At 40.5% G+C, this 11,047-nt stretch overlaps 1 non-coding gene across 1 annotated transcript; it reads left to right on the top strand.

The window, feature by feature from the left end:
• Nucleotides 1-9,270: 9,270 nt before the first annotated feature.
• TRNAE-CUC (transfer RNA glutamic acid (anticodon CUC)) lies at nucleotides 9,271-9,344 on the top strand. Its single transcript has one exon. It is a non-coding gene; the product is annotated as a tRNA-Glu (tRNA).
• Nucleotides 9,345-11,047: the final 1,703 nt, after the last annotated feature.

Below are 11,047 nucleotides of genomic sequence, written 5' to 3'. Positions count from 1 at the left end.
TCCTGGGCCTCAACTGAGTGGAGGATACCCACTCACATTATTGAGAGTAAACTTTATTTGAAGTCACCTGATCATAGACGTGAAGCACACGGACCAAATACCTTCACAGCAACACCTAGGTGAGTGTTTGCTTAACTGGCCTAGTCCAGCGGCAGACTGACCATCACACAGGTTTAGGCAGAAGGAATGAAGGCTGCATGGAAGGAAGTAGTGGGGCAGGGAGGCCCCTGAGCATCTGAACCTCACCAAGCCGAGGGATGAGGTGGACACACTGGGCTGGAAGCTTCTGGGCCAACAGCAGAGGTGAGCTGGAGCAGGGAGAGAGGTGAGCCCTGCAATGGGCCAGGACTGAATCTGGGGCCAGGGGAGCAGGCCCACTGCTAGACTTCTAGAAGGATGTGTTGAACCCAGAACATCCAGGGGCCCTTATATGTTCCTCAGAAAGTTCAACATAGAATTACCATGTGAGCCAGTAATTCCACTCCTAGGTATAACAAAAGAATTGGAAACGGACTCAGATACTTGTACACCAATGCTCATAGTAAGCAGTGTTACTCATCTACAACTGCTGAAAGGTGGAAATAATTCAAGAGTCTGTGAACAGATGAATGAATACACAAATGTGGTCTACCCACATAATGGATATTATTCAGCCTTAAAAAGGAATGAAGTTCTGATACATGCTACAACATGTATCAGAATATAGTGAAAAGGTTTCTGGAGCACGTATGTTAATATCAGAGAAAGGTTTCAGAGCAAAGAATAGGTTAGATATAAAGGATCATTTCATAATGATAAAAGTGTCAACTAATCCAAAGGACGTGAGAACTCGTACTCCTATAACAGAGCTCCAAATTACAGAAAGTAAAAGATCTGGAAGAAGAATCGGAATTCCCTGGCAGTCCAGTGATTAGGACTCCATGCTTCCACTGCAGGGGGTGTGGGTTCAATCCCCAGTCAGGGAATTAAGATCCTGCATGCTGCATGGTGCAGCCAAAAAAAATCAGGCAACCTACAATTACAGTTGGAGATTTTCAAAACCCTTCTCAATAACTGAACAAGTAGAAAATCAGTAAGGATATGTAAGACTTGAGCAATACAATCAACCAGCTGACATTTATAGACCAGCCAACAATAGCAGAATGTACATTCTTTTCAGATTCACATAGAACATCTACTAAGATGGTTCACATTCTGTGTCATAAAACCAGTCTAAATAAGTTGAAAAGAACTCAGCTTCTATAAAATATTTTCTTTGACCACAATTGAATAAAACTAGAATCAATAGCAAAAACATCTCTAGAATATCCTCAAATATTTAGAAACCAAATAACATACTTCCAATGACCCATGGGTTGAAGAAGAAATCAAAGAGAAATCAGAAAATATTTTGAACTGACTGAAAATGAAGACGGCATGCCAAAATTTGTAGTATACAGCTAAAGCAGTGTAGGGGAAATACATAACAATAAAGGCCTATGTCAAAAAAGAAGAAATTTCTCAAATTAATGACTTCAAATTCTGCCTTAAGAAACTAAAAAAGGAGCAAATGAAACCCAAACTAAGCAGAATAGAGGAAATAATACATACTAGAGTGAAAGTCAAATAGGAAACAGAAAAACAGAAAATGAAATTAAAATCTTCTTTGAGAAGACCAGTAATTCATAAACCTTAAAACAGATTGAGCTGGGAAAAAAAAATAGAAAAAACACAAATTACCAATAGTACCAGGAACGACAGAGGTGACATCACTAAGATTCTACATATATTAAAAGGCTACTAAGGGAATATTATGAACAACTTTATGCCAAACAATTGGACAACTTAGAAATGAACAAATCCCACACAAAACACAAAGTCAAGAAGAAATAGACAACCCAAATAACCCTACATCTATTGAAGAAAATGAATTTGTAGTTAAAAACCTTTCCACAAAGAAAACTCCAGTCCTGAATGGCAAATTCTACCCACTATTTAACAGGAAAATGTTACCAATTCTACTCAAACTCTCAGAATTTTAGAAAGGAAACGAGTCTCGGTAAGTTCAAAAGAATTCAACTTATATAAAATATTTTTGGGATGTCTTCACCTGCTCAGACAGCCATAACAAAATACCACAGACTGAGTGGCTTAACAGGAATTTGTTTTCTCACAATTCTAGAGTCTGGGAAGTCCAAAATCAAGGTTCCTGCCCATCTGATTCCTGGTGAGAGCACCTCTTCCTGGTCTTCAGACGGCTGCCTTTTTGCCTCGCTGTGTCCTTTGGCAGAGTGAGCACAAGCCCTAGTGTCTCTCCCTCTTCTGGTAAGGACGTCCATCGTGTTGGGTCAGGACTCCACCCTTATGACCTTTTGACCTGATTTAACCTTTTTACCTCCTGATAGGCCTCATCTCTAAATAGTCACATTCCACATGAATGGAGAGGGGGACGCAATTCAGTCCATAGCAAGGGGATAATTTACCACTCTTCTGTGAGACCAGCATTACTTTTGATACCAAAACCTGACAAAGACATTACAGGAAAACTACCAATATCTATCATGATCATATATGCAAAAATTCAAAAAAAATTTTAGCAAATAGAATCATATAGTATAAAACATTATGACAAAATGGGGTTTTCCTAGGAATGCAAGGCTGGTTTAACATTCAAAAATCAATCAATATAACTCACCATATTAATAATAAAAAAAAATGATCGTCTTGGGACTTCCCTGGTGGCACAGTGGTTAAGAATCTGCCTGCCAATGCAGGGGACACAGGTTCAAGCCCTGGTCCGGGAAGATCCCGCATGCCACAGAGCAACTAAGCCCATGTGCCACAACTACTTAGCCTGCACTCTAGAGCCCATGAGCCACAACTACTGAGCCCACGTGCCACAACTACTGAAGCCTGCACACCTAGAGCCTATGCTCTGCAACAAGAGAAGCCACCGCAGTGAGAAGCCATGCACCGCAACGAAGAGTAGACCCTGCTCACCGCAACTAGAGAAAGCCCACGCGCAGCAATGAAGACCCAACGCAGACAAAAATTTTTTTAAAAAATGATCATCTCAGTGGATGTAGAAAGCAGGATCTATTGAACACAGATACACAAAATCCACCACCCATTTATGAGAAAAACTCTCAACCAACTAGGAATAGAAGGAAACTCCCTCAACCTGATAAGACTTCTATGAAAAACATACAGCTATCATCAAACTTAATGGTGAAAGATGACATGTTGTCCAAGATCAGGAACAAAACAGAGATTTCTAGTGTCACCATTTCTACTCAACATTGTATCAGAAGTTCTAGCCAGTGCAGTAAACCCAAGAAAGGAAATAAAAGGCATACGGATTAGAAAGGAAGAAATAAAACTTCCCCTATTTGCAAATGACATAATTGTCTTTGTAGAAAAGCTGATGAAATCTACAAAATCTACTAGAACTAATGAGTGTGTTTAGGAAGATTGCAGGAGAGATCAAAATATAAAACCCAATTATATAGTTATGTGCAGGGAATGAACAAGCAGAAATTGATATTTTAAAAATCAACACCATTTACAACAGCAACAAAAAATAAGAAATAAGGATAAATACAATAAAAGATGTGTAAGACTACACTGAAAACTATAATACATCACTGAAAAAAATTAAAGAAGGCCCAAGTAAATAGATACACTGTATTCATGGATTAGAAAATTCAATATTGGGACTTCTCTGGTGGTCCAGTGGTAAAGAATCGCCTTACAGTGCAGAGGACTCAGGTTCAATCCCTGGTCAGAGAACTAAGATCCCACATGCTGTGGGGCAACTAAGCCTGCGTGCCGCAACTACTGAGCTCACGCGCCTCAACTAGAGAGCCTGCATGCCACAAACTACAGAGCCCATATGCTCTGGAACCCGCGCACCACAACTACAGAGCCCACGCGCCCTGGAGCCTGTGCGCCACAACTAGAGAAGAGAAAAAACCCGCACACCACAACTAGAGAGAAACCCACACGACACAACGAAGAGCCCGCATGCTGCAACTAAGACCTGACGCAGCCAAAAATAAATAAATAAATAAAAATAATAAATCTTTTAAAGTAAATAAATAACAGCCCAGAAATTGATAAAAATTGATTTTTTAAAAAAGAAAATTCAATATTAAGATGTAAATTCTTCCCAAATTGATCTATAGATTCAATGCAATCTCTATCAAGTTCCCAACGGGCTTTCTGTAGGAATTGACAAGCTGATTCTAAAATCCCTATGGCAATACAAAGGACCTAGGATGGACAATACAATTTGATGTAGAGCAACAAATCTGGAGACATTGCATTGATTGATTTCAAGGTTTTTCAAGATTTATTATAAAGCTACAATAATCAAGTCAGTGTGTTATAGATATCAAGATACCTAAGTAGATCAATGGAATGAAGCAGTAAAGGAATAGATTCACACATGTATGGATAACCGATTTTCAACAAAGATGCAAAGGCAATTCCATGTAGAAAGGATTGTCTTTTCAACAAATGGTTCTGGAATTGGCTATCCATATGCAAAAAAAAAAAAAAAAAAAGAAAGGAAAAAGAACTTAGGTCAGTCCCTCACAACACATACAAAAATTAATTCAAAATGGATCATAGACTTAAATGTGAATCTTAAAACTATAAAACTTCTAGAAGTAAATATAGGAAAAAATCTTTGTTAACTTGGGTTAGGCAAAGATTTCTTAGATAGGACACTGAAAGCACAATAAATAAGAGAGTAAATTGTTAGATTGGATTTCATCAAAGTTTGATCACTTCTACTCTTTGAAAGACACTGTTAAAAGGATTAAAAATAAGTCACAGATTGTTAGAAAGTATTTGCAAATCACATATCTGATAAAGGACTCTCAAAATTCAACATGAAGAGAACAGTTTAATTTTTTTTTAATGGGCAGAAGATTTGAAACACATTTTAGCGATGAAAGTATACAGAGAGCAAATAAGCACATAAAGAGATGGCATTATTAGTCATAGAGAAATGAAAATTAAAAGCACGTTGAGTGGAACCTCCCCGGTGGTCCAGTGGTTAAGAATCCGTCTTGCAATGCAGGGGACGCTGGCTCGATACCCGGTTGGGGAACTTAGATCCCGCAGGCCACAGGGCAACTCTAGAGAGCCAGCGTGCCTCAGCAAAAGATCCTTCGAGCCGCAACAAAGACCCGATGCAGCCAAAAAAAACAAAACCAAAAAGCACATTGAGGGACTTCCTTGGTGGTCCAGTGGTTAAGACTCCGCGCTCCCAATGCAGGGGACCCAGGTTGGATCCCTGGTTAGAGAACTAGATCCCGCATGCCGCAACTAAAAGATCCCACGAGCCGCAACTAAGACATGGCACAGCCAAATAAATAAATATATATTTTTTAAAAGCACACTGAGATATCGCACACGTATTTGCATGGCTAAAATTAAGAATACTAAGTGTTGGTGAGGATGTGGAGAAACTGGAACTTTTCTACATTGCTGGTGGGAATGCAAAATGGTGGAACCACACTGGAAAACAGTTTGGCAATCTCTTTGAAAGGTTAAACACGCACCTACCATATGCCCCAGCCATTCCACTCCTAGGCATTTACCCGAGAGAAACAGAGCATATGTCCACACAAAGACTTGTCTGTGAATGTTTCCTGCAGCTTTATTTGGAATAGCCAAAAAGTAGAAACAACAATCCTTCACAGGTGAATAGGCAGACAAATTGTGGTTCATTTCTGAAATGGAATACCACTCCACAATAAAAAGGAATGAACTACTGATACACACAGAAGCATGATGGATGAATCTCAAAATAATTATGCTGAGTGAAAGACACCAGACCAGAGAAGAGCACAGCTTTTCCTTGACTTACGATGGGATTATGCCCAATAAACCCATCATAAATTGAAAATGCCGTGAGCTGAAAATGCATTTGCTATACCTAAACTACCAAACATCACAGCTGAGCCTCGCCCACCTCAAATGTGCTCAGAACACCAACATCAGTGGGCAGTGAGGCAAAATCATCTAACACAAGCTCTATTTTATAATAAAGTGTTGACTATCTCACGTAACGGATTAAATACCGTACTGACAGTGAAAATCAGAATGGTTGTCTGGGTCCAGGATGCTTGTTCACCCGCGTATCGCGGGCTGACTGGGGACTGCGCTCGCTGCCGCTGCCCAGCATCACGGGAGAGGACCAGACTGCATATTGCTAGCCTGGAAAAGAGCAACATTCAAAATTTGAAATATGGTTCCTACTGAACGTGTATTGCTTTCACACCATCATAAAGTAAAAAAATCGTAAGTTGAAGCATCATAAGTTGGGGACCATCTGTCCATGTAATATGACTCCATTTATACAAAGTTCTAGAAAGGCAAACTAATCTGCAACAGAAAATGGATCAGTTCTTGCTAGGGATAGGAGGGGTGAGGGGAGGGAGGACTTACAAAGGGGTAGAGGAAGCATGGGGGATAATAAATACTTCCATTATTTTGATTGTGGTAGTTTTACTGTTTACATACATGTCAAAACTTATTTCATTGTCACCTTATGTGCAGTTTTAAACTGTTAATTATACCTCAATAAAGCTGTTAAAAAGTTTATATATATATATATATATATATACCAAATAAAAGTCACTTAGACACCTAACATATAATAAGACACTTCTCTCATTCTAAGAGAAATGCAAATGACAACCACACTGAGCTATCTCATACCTTACCCATCAGACAGGCACAAATTGAGAGCACCGCCTACATCCTCTGATGGTGAGGCCGTGGGGAGACAGGGACTCGTGCGCTGCTGGTGGCAATGCAAAAGAGCACAAATCCTCTGGAAGGAATTTGGCAATCTGCAGAAAGATTACCTATGCATTCCCATGTCTTGTAATTTATCCTAAATGTATATCTACAGCAATTTTTGTAAAAAACCGTACCACACATACACAAGCAGATTCATTGCAGCATCATTATTATTATTTTTTTTTTTTTTTTTTGGCTGTGTTGGGTCTTCGTTGCCGCGCACAGGCTTTCTCTAGTTGTGGCGAGTGGGGGCTACTCTTCGTTGAAGTGCACGGGCTTCTCATTGCGGTGGTTTCTCCCGTTGTGGAGCACGGGCTCCAGGCACATGGGCTTCAGCAGTTGTGGCACATGGGCTCAGTAGTTGTGGCTCGCAGGCTCTAGAGTACAGGCTCAGTAGTTGTGGTGCATGGGCTTAGTTGCTCCGCGGCATGTGGGATCCTCCCAGAACAGGACTCGAACCCGTGTCCCCTGCATTGGCAGGCGGACTCCCAACCATTGCGCCACCAGGGAAGTCCCTATACCATTTTAAGATAATTATCTATGTAATTATCTTTACTGGTGTTCCTTTTATCTTCATGTGGATTCATGGCACCATCTGATGTCATTTCCTTTATCCTAAAAGACTTCCTTTAGTATTTTATGTAAGGCAGGTCTGCTAGCAACACATTCTCTCCATCTCTGTTTATCTGGGAATATCTTTATTTTGCCTTCATTTTTGAAAGATAATTTTGCTGGATGTAGAATTATTGCTTGACTGTTTTTTTTTCAGAATTTTAATTACTCCTCTGCTCTTTGATATCCATTATTTTACGAGAAGTCATCTTTTATCTTACTGCAGTTCTCTTGTATCTGATGAGTTGCTTTCTCCTACTACTTTCAAGATTCTGTTTGTCTTTTAGCAGTTTGACTGTAATGTGTCTAGGTGTGAATATATTTGTATTTATCCTATTAAGATTCTTGGATTGGTAAATTAATGTTTTTCATCAAATTTGGAAAGTTTGGGACCATTACTTTTTCAAAACCCTTTTTCCTGCTCCTCTTTCTCTTTCCTTTCTTCTGGATGTGAATGTATTGTATGTGTATGCTTGATGGTATCCCGTGGGTCTCTGAGGTACTGTTCATTTTTCTTTATGCTTTTTCCTTTCTGTTCTTCAGATTGGATAATATTTACTGATCTATCCTCAAGTTCACTAATTCTTCCTTTTTCCAGTTCATATCTGCTGTTGAGGCTCTCTAGTGAAATTTTCATTGTAGTTATTGTGTTTTTCCACTCTTAATTTCCATTGGCTTTTTTTATACTTTATTTATTTTTTAAACTATTTATTTATTTATTTATTTATTTGGTTGCACCTGGTCTTAGTTGCGGCAGGTGGGCTCCTTAGTCGTGGCTCCAGGGCTCCTTAGCTGTGGTATGTGAATTCTTAGTTGTGGCATGCATGTGGGATCTAGTTCCCTGACCAGGGATCAAACCCGGGCCCCCTGTGTTGGGAACACGGAGTCTTATCCACTGCACCACCAGGGAAGTCCCTCCATTGGCTTTTTTTTTTTTTTTTTAAAGAAGCCAAACATGAAAGAGTACATTTTTTTTTTAATTTTTTTTCTTTTTTTTTTAAATTTATTTATTTATGGCTGTGTTGGGTCTTCGTTTCTGTGTGAGGGCTTTCTCTAGTTGCGGCAAGTGGGGGCCACTCTTCATCGCGGCGCGCGGGCCTTTCACTATCGCGGCCTCTCTTGTTGCAGAGCACAGGCTCCAGGCGCGCAGGCTCAGTAATTGTGGCTCACGGGGCTAGTTGCTCCGTGGCATGTGGGATCTTCCCAGACCAGGGCTCGAACCCGTGTCCCCTGCATTGGCAGGCAGATTCTCAACCACTGCGCCACCAGGGAAGCCCCCTCCATTGGCTTTTTAAAATCATTTCTTTTTATTGATAATCTTAACTTGATGAGTCATTGTCATATATATTTTTTAAATCTTTAAACATGGTTTCTTTTTGTCCTTTGAACATATTTACAACAGCTGCTTTAATTCTTTGTCTGCTAAACCCATCATTTGAGCCCCCTCAGGGACAGTTTCTAGGAACCACTTTTTTCCCTGTGTATGGCTTAAATTTCTGTTTCCTTGACTGTCTCATACTTTCTTATTAAATACTGGGCATTTATAATATGTTGTAGAAACTCTGGATTCTGACCCCCTTCCTACCTTACTGGATGTTTTTATTGATGCTAGCTAGTATTTGTTTGCTCAGTACCTGGCCTGGATGAATTCTGTAGAGTCTGTCCCCTCTGCAGTGTGTGGTCACTGATAACTCTACTAGATTTTTTTTCTTTTTGGACACGCTGCATGGCATGTGGGGTCTTAGTACCTTGACCAGGGATTGAACCCTTGCCCCCTGCGTTGGAAGTGCAGAGTCTTAACCAACCACTGGACCGCCAGGGAAGTCCTCTACTAGATTTTTTAAAAATCTTTTTTTTAGGGAATTCCCTGTCAGTCCAGTGGTTAGGACTCTGTACTCTCACTGCAGAGGGCCCAGGTTCAATCCCTGGTTGGGGAACTAAGATCCCACAAGCCATGCGGCGTGGCCAAAAAAAAAAAAAATCTTTTTTTATATGTAAGCTTGGCTTCCCAAGACTTGCCCCTGGGTCATTATAGTTTAATGGCCAGCCAGTTATTGGTTAGAGATTATGCTTAAGTCTACTGAACCAGTAAGGCCTCCACCCTTTGCTGACAGCTATGTGTATGGGTTGGTTTAAGCAGTTTACAATTTGGGCCTGGCTTTTTCCTTGCCCAAAGCCTCACATTCAGCCAGAGAGGAGTATATAACTGGGGCATCTCTGGTCTTTCCTTACTACATGCACAGCCTTGCAGACTACTATCTTATCAAGGCCCACCATGGCTATCTCATTTACTGAATTTCCTTGTTAAATTTCTGGCTGGACTATTGCTTGCTCCAACCATTATCATGGCCGCGGGCAGCTGAGATACAGGTCTCTACCCAGTTGTTTGCTACTGTGATTGCAATTGTTCTTTGGGGCTTTCCCCCTCCCCCAATCAAGCCAGCTCTCTCCAGTGTCTGTAGGAACTTGAGGTCCTCAAGGCCTACCTGGCTCCGGTGGAATTACCATGGGGAGGGAGGAAATAAAAGTAGTTCAATACTAAAACTCCACAGACTCCCATTGTTCTTCTTACAGATGTTCAGTACTTTTTTTTTAATAAGTGCTTTTCAAATATTGTATGCCTTTGGTCAACTTCCAGAGTCCTGGAATGGTTGCTTTTAACAGTTCTGCCCAGTTTTATCACTGCTTTTTGGGGAGGAGATTTGGTGAGCTCCTCAATCTGCTATTCCAGAAATCCCACCCACCTGCATAAATATAAATTTTCTAGTAGCCACGTTGAGAAAGATAAAAAGATAAAATTATTTTCAATAATGTATTTAACCTAACTTAATATAAAAATATTATTTCGACATGTCATCAATATTCTTTAAATTATGAATTCTTTTACTTTTTTTTGTTTCCTACTAAATCTTTGAAATCTGGTGTCTTTTTACTGTTACAGCACGTCTTAATTCAGACCAGTCACATTCGAGCACTCAAGATATGACAGCTGGCTGCCATATTGGACACACAAGGATGGATATTTGATATTAGGAAATTGTTATTTTTCAGGTGTGTTAATGATATTGTGGTTGTTTCTCTAAAAACTCCTGTCCTTTGGGGATGTTGAAATACTTAAGGATGAAATGATACAATGAAACTTGGTTCTGCCAGAGGAAAAACTTTCCCTCTTCCCTTTTGGGACTGTGCTTGGAGGTCCTGAAAATTAAATTGACAAAAGACAGGTGAACAGGAAGAAAGCAAAGTGTATTCACACCCTCTGGCGGGTACAGAAGACGTGCACGCAGTAATCAGAGGTAGGGGTTTCTGTACCTCAGGTAATAGGAGAAAGGGACGGAGGGGAAAGAGAAGACCAATCGGTTTCTTTAGGAAAGAGAAGCGGGTGTTTAGGGGAACAAGCAGGAGGTAAGTTTGTGATCACATTTGCTAAGCAGGTGACTCGCACGTCTTGGGTTTAAAACGAAGAATTCTGTGGGTCTGGGCAGCCGAGCGCCGCGCTATGGGAGCCAGGAAGTTCGCGCAGTTGTTTGCTTTCCGCGATAAAACAGCGATTTCGGTCCTTCGAAGGTTTTTACGAGGTTCCGCGCACGGGGCCGAGGCGAGGACTTTAGGGCCGAGACGAGGACTTTAGCTCCGAGCT

The sequence above is a fragment of the Eschrichtius robustus genome, chromosome 20 (assembly GCF_028021215.1).
Source record: "Eschrichtius robustus isolate mEscRob2 chromosome 20, mEscRob2.pri, whole genome shotgun sequence".
Classification (NCBI taxonomy): Eukaryota; Metazoa; Chordata; class Mammalia; order Artiodactyla; family Eschrichtiidae; genus Eschrichtius; species Eschrichtius robustus.
This window is presented reverse-complemented; position numbering and strand designations above follow the sequence as displayed.